We start from the raw sequence: 10450 nt of genomic DNA, 5'->3' as shown, positions 1-10450 counted from the left end.
AATAACTCAAATCCACCACTAAACTACCCATCAATTCAATTCAACGTTTTAAAATCTTTTTGGTCTCAATCCTACTTGAATACACTAAGCTATTCAACTTAGGGACTAATGCAAACATGGTTTTTCCACTGAGACACTTCCTGAGCTCTAGGAATCTATAATTATACCCTCCTTACTTGAATTTTCTAGAATCTTAGGGAATTCCACTGGTTCAAATACAACTTAGGGCTTCATTTGTGGAATGAGCTCTTAACAAGCCTTTTCCTAGATTGTTTCTAGAAAACTTGTCGTAAACACTTTAAATCAAAATTAAACTATCTCAAACCAATTTAAAATATCACAATAACACAAAGGATCTTCAAAAAATCAACTTGGTTTGTAAGAATCACCACAGATACAATCACACAACTAAAACCATACTCCCTAAGACACTTCTCTAACATGTACCATGCTTACTAACCTTGTTCAAGGAGTCTTTTGGGAAAAACATCAATTTTTTCAAGGAGTCTTTTGGCAAAAACAAAAGTTATTGATCAATTTGTCTTGCTGCTATCACAGAATTGGAAAAACTTACATTGACAACATTTGGGTACGTTGAGCATTTTCACTTAGAAGGTATTGAAACTGAAAGGTATTGATTGAAACATTTTAGATATGCCAAAACAAACCTATTGATGCCTTGAAACCTCCTAGAGTTGACTATTTGTAGATTTTGCCCATCAAGACCTAGAAGGGTCTCTTGGAACACTTCTACACTTTTGCTCATTTTGGGTTGTTTAAAGGGCTCATCATACTTTCCTTTGCATCAGAAGGGGATAGGACGAGGCTAGGAATAGAGTTTACCCAATCACCCGGAGCTAATGGAGCAGATAGTTCGATCCCATGACGAAAGGTGAGAGAGATTTGGTAGTTGACAACTTTGTATTGGCCAACACTGCAAGTTTCAACACCACCCGAGATGGCATCGTAAAATGAAAATGGAGTGTGATCTCCAAAAAGAGAGAGATGTTATTGTAGACTTTTGCAACACGGTCCTATAGGAATTGGAATCGCATCCATACCTCACACGAGCTCCGAGATATGCCCCGTCAAAGATCGCAACCCTATGGCATTTAGTGACCCTTAGGGACATTTTGGTTCGACGTGCCCAAGAACGTTCAAGCACTGAAGGGGATAGGACGAGATTGGGGATAGGGTTTACCCAGCCACTCAGAGCTAACAAAGCAGATAGTTCGATCCCACAACGAAAGGTGAGAGAGATTTGGCAGTTGGCAACTTTGTACTAGTCAACACTGCAAGTTTCAACATCACCCGAGATGGCATCGTAAAATGAAAACAGAGTGTGATCTCCAAAAAGTGAGAGAGGTTATTGTAGGCCTCTGCAACATGGTCCTATAGGAACTAGAATCGCATCCATACCTCACATGAGCTCTGAGATATGCCCCGTCAAAGATCACAAGTCTATGGCATTTAGTGACCCTTAGGGACATTTCGGTTCGGCATGCCTGAAAACGTTCAAGTGCTGAAAGGGACAGGACGAGGTTGGGGATAGGGTTTACCCGGCCACCTAGAGCTAAGGTAGTGATTTCATTTTATCTCTTTTAATTGCCAATTTTCTCTACCTATCTTCATTTTTTTGAGTTTTTGGTTTCTTCCTTGGCATGATGATGATTTCTACATGTCAAATTATTCAAACATATGAATTACTTAAAATGTGTAAATTACAAATTATTCAAATACATATAAAAATTATAATTATTTGAATGAATAAAAAATATATATCAAACGACTTGTCAAATTTCTAACCATTTCAAAATAACATTTCATTCAAACATACAATTTTCAATGAATTCACTATATATTAAACAACATGTCAAATTATAATCAAATTTGTATCTATATATCGACAAACAATATTTAAAATAGATTGCACTAACCTTTTCTATACAAAGAATATTCAAAAAGTCTTCAAATTGTGTATCCAATGATTGAATTTGGTGTTTGCTAGCTTCAAAAAGTGGTGAAATAGTGTTTGCTATGTTGAAACCCGTGATTTCTGTTGGAATAACAGAGTGCACAACAAACCAAAAGTAGAGAATGGATGAAATGGGCCCCAAAGTTGCTTTTTGACCATTTTTAGGTGATTTCATATAGTGCGTACGCACTATGTAAAAACACATCACTTTGCATCCTCCCTACTCTCTATCCTCCCTACTCTCTCTCTCTCTCCCTACTCTCTCTCCTCTCTCCTATCCCCTACTCTCTCTCTCTCTCTCTCCCTACTCTCTCTCCCATCCCCTACACTCTCTCTCCCCCCTCTTCCATCCCCTACTCTCTCTCTCTCTCACTCTTCCTCTCCCACCGCCTACTCTCTCTACCTCTCTCACCCTCTCTCCTCTCCCATCCCCTACTCTTTAGATCTCTCACACAAACTCCCATCCTCCCTCTCCCACTTCCTACTATCTCTCTCTCTCCCCAATCCCCCTACTCTCTCCCATCCCCTACTTTCTCTCACCTTTGCTACTCTCTCTCTCTCCCCCCTCTCCCATCCCCTAAACTCTCTCTTTTACAAATACACACTCCCATCCCCCCTCTCTCTTCCCCTCTCCCACCGCCTACTATCTCCCTCTCAAGTTCTCTCTCTCCCTCTCTACTCTCTCTCTCTCTCCCCCATCCCCTACTCTTACTCTCTCTCTCCAATCCCCAACTCTCTCTCCCATCCCCTACTCTCTCACACACTCTCTCTCATCCGTTCACTCTATCTCTCTCATCCCATACTCTCTCTTTGCCACCTCCTACTCTCTCTCACACTCTTTCCCATCTGTTTACTCTGTCTCTCCCATCCCATACTCTCTCTCTACCACTCCCTACTCTCTCTCACTCTCACACTCTCTCCCATCCCCTACTCTCTCTCTTTCATAGACACACACACACACACTCCCATCCCCCCCCCCTCTCTTCTCTCCCATCCCCTACTCTCTATATTTGTCACACACACTCCCATCCCCCTCTCTCTATCTCCCGCTCCCTACTCTCTCTCACACTCTCTCCCATTCCCTACTCTCTCTCTCTCTCTCCCATCCCCTACTCTCACTCTCTCTCTTCCATCCCATTCTCTCTCTCTGCCACCTCCTACTCTCTCTCACACTCTCTCCCATCCCCTACTCTCTCTTACACACACTCCCATCTGCCCTTCTCTCCCTCTCCCACCACCTAGTCTCTCTCTCCCATCTACTCTCTCTCTCTCTCTCTCTCTCTCTCTCTCTCTCTCTCTCTCTCTCTCTCTCTCTCTCTCTCTCTCCCCTCTCCCATCCCCTGAACTCTCTCTTTTGCAGATACACACTCACATCCCCCTCTCTCTCTCCCCTCTCTCATCCCTTACTCTCTAGATCTCTCACATGCACTCCCATCCCTCTCTCTCCTCCTCTCCCACTCCCTCTCCCACTACCTAGTATCTATCTCTCTCAAGTTCTCTCTCTCCCTCTCTACTCTCTCTCTCTCTCTCTCCCATCCCCTACTCTTACTCTCTCTCTCTCTCCAGTCCCAACTCTCTCACACACACTCTCTCATCCCCTACTCTCTCTCTCACTCTCTCCCATCCTTTCACTCTGTCTCTCCCATCCTATACTCTCTCTCTCTGCTACCCCCTACTCTCTCTCTCACTCTCTCCCATCCTTTCACTCTGCCTCTCGTATCCCATACTCTCTCTCTGCCACCCCCTACTCTCTCTCACAATGTCACACTCTCTCTCTTTCACAGACACACACACACACACACTCCCATCCCCTGTCTCTCTCTCTCTCTCTTCTCTCCCATCCCCTACTCTCTAGATTTGTCACACACACTCCCATCCCCCTCTCTCTATCTCCCTCTCCCTACTCTCTCTCACTCTCTCCCATCCCCTACTCTCTCTCTCTCACTCTCCTATCCTTTACTCTCACTCTCTCCCTCTCCCACCGCCTACTCTCTATCCTCCATCCCCTACTCTCTCTCTCTCCCCTCTCCCATCCCCTACTCTCTCTCTTTCATAGACACACACACTCTTATCCCCCCACTCTCTTCTCTCCCATCCCCTATTCTCTAGATCTATCACACACACTCCCATCCCCCCTATCTCTCTCCCTCTCCCTCTCCCACTCCCTCTCCTACCGCCTACTATCTCTCTCTCTCTCTCAAGTTCTCTCTCTCCCTCTCTACTCTTTCTCTCTCTCTCCCGTCCCTTACTCTCACTCTCTCTCTCTCCCATCCCCTACTCTCTCTCACACTCTCCCATCCCCTAATCTCACTCTCTCTCTCTCCCATCTCGTACGAGCTCTCTCTGTCACCACATACTCTCTCTCACACTCTCACACTCTCTCCCATCCCCTACTCTGTCTCTCTTACACACATTCCCATTTCCCACCTCTCTCTCTCCCTCTCCCACTCCCTCTCCCACCTCCTACTTTCTCTCCCCCATCCCCTACTCTCTCTCTCTTCCCTCTCACATCCCCTACTCTCTCTCTTTCATAGACACACACACTCCCATCCCCCCCCTCTCTCTCTCCTCTCCCATCCCCTACTCTTTAGATTCATCACACACACTCCCATCCCCCCTCTCTCTCTCTTTCCCACTCCCTCTTGCATCGCGTACTATCTCTCTATCTCAAGTACTCTCTCTCCCTCTTTACTTTCTCTCTCCCATCCCCTACTCTCAATCTCTCTCTTCCATCCCCTAATCTCTCTCACACTCTCTCCCATCCCCTTCTCTCTCTCTCTCTCTCTCTCTCTCTCTCTCTCTCTCTCTCTCTCTCTCTCTCTGCCACCCCCTACTCTCTCTCAAAATCTCACACTCTCCCCCATCCCCTACTCTATCTCTCTTATACACATTCCTGGCATTCCCCCCTCTCTCTCTCGCACTCCCTCTCCCACTGCCTACTCTCTCCCATCCCTTACTCTATCTCTCTTACAAACTTCCATTCCCCCCCTCTCTCCCTCCCACTCCCTCTCCCACCACCTACTATCTCTCTCTCTCTCTCTCACTCTCTCCCTCTCTCTCCCATCCCCTACTCTCACTCTCTCTCTGCCACCCCTACTCTCTCTCACACTCTTACACTCTCTCCCATTCCCTACTTTCTCTCTTACACACACTTCCATCCCCCCTCTCTCTCCCTCTCCCACTCCCTCTACCATTGCCTACTCTCTTTCTCTCCCATCCCCTACTCTATCTCTCTCTCCCCTCTCTCATTCCCTACTCTCTCTCTTTCACACACACACCCATCCCCCCTCTCTCCTCTCCCATCCCCTACTTTTTCTCTCACTCTCTCTCCCTCTCCCACTACCTACTCTCTCTCTCTCTCACTCTCACTCTCACTCTCTCTCTCTCTCACTCTCACTCTCACTCTCACACTCTCTCTCACTCTCACTACCCCCTACTCTCTCTCACATTTTCACACTCTCTCCTATCCCCTACTCTCTCTCTCTCTCTTTCTCTCTCCCTCTCCCATCACCTACTCTCTCTCTCAAGCTACTCTGTGTTCCCCCTCTCCCATTCCCTACTCTCTCTCTTTCACACACATGCACTCCCATCCTCCTCTCTCTAGCTCTTCCTCTCCCACTCTGTCTCCCACTGCCTACTCTCTCTCCCCCATCCCCTACTCTCAATCTCTCTCCCCCAACATGTACTCTCTCTCTCACACTTCCTCTCTCTCACCCATCTCGTACTCTCTCTGCCACCCCTACTCTTTCTCGCTTCCTCTCTCCCATCCTGTACTCTCTCCCCTCTCCCATCCCCTACTTTCTCTCCATCTCTTTCTCTCTCTCTCACACACACATAGCCATTCCCCCCCCCCAGCTCTCTCTTGCACTTGGTTTGCAATTTAGGTCTCAATAGTGTGTGCACACTATAGCGCGCACATGCTATTGAGAATTTAAATGTTCGTAATAGCGTTTGTGCACTATATGGCGCACACGCTATTGAAAGATTTGTATTAAAACCAAGCCTAAGGCTTGGTTTTACCTTGGAGATCCAACCCAAAGGTTTGGAGTTTATAAATAGGTCTGAGACATGTTTTCCAGCAAACATACCAAAAATGATTGATTTTTCTTGTGTTCTCCCCTTCAAGATTCCTCGTGGTTGGGTATCGATAAGATCAGGTTACATAGCATTATAGGTCTTTGTGTTAGCTATCTAACCATATACTTTATTTTTAATTTGAACTATTTCAAGCCTTTCATCTATAATTTCTTTTGAATGTATGTTCATTTTTTGTCAAAAAACACCATGTACTAATTGGGCTATCGATTTTAGCTCATTCATCAAATTTTACAACAACTTAGTTTTTTAGAAACTAGACTCCATTCTACACACTTTGAAAAAAAAGGTTTTGATTTTAGATTAGTTTTCAATTATTTTTAGGGGGAGCACACAAATATTTCATATTTTTGGGATGTGTCTAGTTAAAAAATTCATTAAAAGAAAAAACACATTATAAAATTACCCGAAAAATCTAGGATAAACTACATACTGTTAAGTAACTTTTAACCAGAGCAATTAAAACATTTCAAAAAAAAAAGTTAAAATTTTAGGGGGGCCACACTTTGTACTATGTTATGTTTTTTTGGAATAAACAGTACCACTTTTTGTGGTCCCCTTTTTTGAGGACCTAAAACTAAACCATTTTGAAAAAAATTTAGTAGTTTAGAAACTAGATTCAAAGGACTACAACTTTTGTTTTTGTCATATCTTAAAATTTTGAGTATAACTATCTTCAAATTCTTGTTGAAGTTCAAAAGTTATAGATTTCAGGAAAAAGGTGTCCACTTATACCCCCCTTTTGGCACCACAACTTGGTGCACTTACCCTATTATCTTTTGTGATGTAACCCAATCTCGCCAAAGAATAATTCACAAATTGACACAAGACAAATGTTTCATAATACCATAATTCTTCATTGATACTTCTACAACTCTTCTCTACCTCTACAATGAAAACCAACACCTACTTATTACAATTCCAAAATTACCATATTTGGTAGATTTTTGGAAAAAATGAAAATTTTCTTTTTTGGTAAATTTTAAAACTCATCCTACGAATCCCAATTTTTCCCAAGAAAAGCCCCCAACTAAGGCAAGATGAATTGCCAACTAATCAACGAAATCAAAGATATGATTTCAGATTTATTACAAAAACAAATTTCTAAAAAAATTGGAAAAAATATGAAAAGCCAATTTTGAAGGTCAAGAAGAGATTTTAGGCTCCCAAAAAAATGTTGAAATGGCCACCTATCAAGCTGAGCTCCATTGGCAATCAAAATAACTCCTTCTAGTGCAACTACCTCTAAAATTTCAGCCAAAACTCACATTCGAGTCAAAAGTTATGACCCCTGGAAGTAAATCTCGACTAAAACCCACATCTAAGTCAACAGCCTTGACCCTCGGATGCCCCTGCATCATTCTCCCTTGCTTGAAAAGAACGAAGCTCCTGCCACTTTCGGTCCTCAAACTGCTTCCTTTTAGGCTCATCTAGCTTATGCAACTCCCGTTCCATAATCCAAGTGTTATCTGTCGGTGCCAACCCTTCCCACTACACAAGATATCTATTGTGGTCAACCTGGCGAGTCTGAACATTCTTCTTTTCTAGAATTTGTGCAACCTTTTCTCTCTTTTTGATGGGTATGGTGTGTGTCCAGTCTACCTCATCCTCTTTTTCAATAGAGGTATCATCACCATGGAAAGTATACAAATCAGAAATATTAAACATAGGAGATATATCAAGATCACTTGGGAGCTCTACCTCATATATATTATCATTAATCTTCTTCAAAATCTTGTAGGGACCAATTTTCTTATATTTCAATTTATGATAAGTCCCAATAGGAAACCTCTCCTTTTTGAGATAAACCGTCACTAGATCCCCTGCACTAAAAACCTAATACCTTCGAGTAGCATCTGTAGAAGCTTGTATCACTCATTATTGTCTAGCAACTTTTGTCTTACATCTTCTTGCAACTGGTGGAGCTTCTCTGCAAAGGCTTCTCCATCATCACTGACTCTATCACCCAAAGGAAGCTACACCAAATCAAGAACACCCTGAGGGTTATGTCCATAAACAATTTGAAATGGTGACTTACTAGTTGACCTGTTCATTGAGTTGTTATAAGAAAATTCTACTTGAGGCAATGCCAAATCCCATTGTTTGGGCTTCTCTCCAACAATACATCACAACAAATTACCCAAACTATGATTGACAACTTCTGTTTGTTCATTTGTTTGTGGGTGGTAAGCACTACTGAACTATAATTTTGTTCCCATTTTCTTCCATAATGTCCACCAAAAATGACTCAAGAACTTAGTATCTCAACTAGAGGTGATCATTTTTGGAACCCCATGCAATCTGACTATCTTAGAAAAAAATAACTCGGCCACTCTAGTAGCATCACTAGTTTTCTTACAAGCAATGAAATGAACCATTTTTGACAATCTGTCCACAACTACAAAGATAGATTCATTACCTCACTGTGTATGTGGCAATTCCAATACAAAATCCATACTCAATTCTGTCCACGGTCTAATTGGTACTGGTAATGGCATGTACAATCTAGTATTCTTGGAGTGCCCTTTGGCTACTTGAAAAACTCAACACCTCTCCAAAAACCTAGTGATATCTTGCTTCATCTTTGGCCAATAGTACTTATTTGCCACCAAAGCTAGTGTTTTATCCTTCATGAAATGCCTAGCCATACCGCTACTATGAAATTCTTGAATAATATTTTCTCGCATTGAGCCTTTAGGAACACATAGTTGCTTTCCCTTGAATAAGTAACCGTCTTGCATTAGATAATCACCTTGAATAATGTTTGCATGTACTGGATTGTTCAACTGGTCAACAATTTCCCAAAAGTCACTATCAGATTCATACAAGTCTTTGATTGCATCAAAGTCAACCACCTCTGTTTCCATGATGATTAGAAGAACAACTCGCCTGCTTAATGCATCTACAACTTGATTTTGTTTTCTTGATTTATGTTTTAGACCAAAGGTAAACCCCTGTAGGAAAGAGACCCGCTTTGCATGTCTACTGTTCAATTTCTTTTGTGTGTTCAAGTATTTTAGAGAAATATGGTCTATAAACAACACAAATTCTTTGGGTACTAGATAATGCTTCTAGTGCCTCAAAGCTTGCACAATTGCATAGAATTCTATATGATATGTATAATATTCTTCTGCACATCATTCAATTTTTCACTAAAAAATGCAATGGGCTTACCTTCTTGGCTAAGTACAACACCAATGCCCACATGTGAGGTATCACAGTCCACTTCAAATACTTTGTCAAAATCTGGTAGTGCTAATATTGGAGCTTCAGTGACCTTCTTCTTTAGGTATTGGAAACTCTCTTCAACCTCCTTGGCCCATGAGAACTCTCAACCCTTAGTACAATCTGTCACAGGTGCTACAATGTTGTTGAAATTATGAATGAACTTTCTATAGAAAGTAGCCAAGCCATGGAAACTTCTCACCTCAGTGATACTACGTGGACTACACCATTCAAGAATGGCTCAAACTTTCTCTGGATCCATCTTGACACCATTTGCAGAAATGACAAATCCTAGAAAGACCAAGCTTTCTTGCATGAACCTACACTTCTTCAAATTAGCATAGAGCTTTTCTCTTCTCAATACCCCCAATATTATCCTCAAGTGTTGTAGATGTTTTTCCCTTCCCCTACTAAAAAATAGTATATCATCAAAATAAACTACTACATGTATATGAGCAATGTTAGTATGCTAATAGAAACCAAATTTAAATAAAGCTTCTACAAACTAAAAAAAATTCATAAAATTCAAGATAGACTAAGATGAGCTCTCAATTGAAAATATGAGCCATTAATGGGCTCTCTCAATGAGAAGCTCTCTTGTTGAGTAGCTTTGTCTAAAAAGATAGGATGTATGCTCAAGCTTATGCTTCAAAAAGGGCTTCAAATGGAGTTGGAATTTGGGTGTGAGTGTATGGTTTTGATGTAAAATGGCTTCTTAAAATGGCATTATGACTTTACTTCATGGATTGTGTTATTTTGCAAAGGGGAAGGATCCAATTTATAGGCAAGAGGCTTGAGGGATTGAGGGCTAAGATGCAAGGATGGGAAAAAGCTCATGGAGGCTTAGATTGCATGAGAGGAGAGCACATGGATTGTGCTTCCTTACAACCAATCAAAGAGTGACACATGTCACATGGTGAGAGGATGGAGGAAAGGGGAAGGATGAGTCAACAAAGGAGGCTCAAGGGATAAAATCTTCATAAAGACCCTCATAATGGCTTGTAAGAGCAATAAAAGGGCTTGGAAGAGTCATTTATGGCCTAATGGACTTCATAAAGTTTTATGGTTGAGATATTTTGAGGGAGATGAGAGCAATTTCGACTTGGGCTTGATTAGGAGGGTTTTAAGCTTGCTTAGGCTTGTGCAAATGATTAG

This window comes from Cupressus sempervirens, chromosome 1 (genome assembly GCF_028749045.1).
Source record: "Cupressus sempervirens isolate cs-2001-9-10 chromosome 1, ASM2874904v1, whole genome shotgun sequence".
Taxonomy (NCBI): domain Eukaryota; kingdom Viridiplantae; phylum Streptophyta; class Pinopsida; order Cupressales; family Cupressaceae; genus Cupressus; species Cupressus sempervirens.
The sequence above is the reverse complement of the archived record's forward strand: the minus strand, read 5'-3'. Positions refer to the sequence as shown.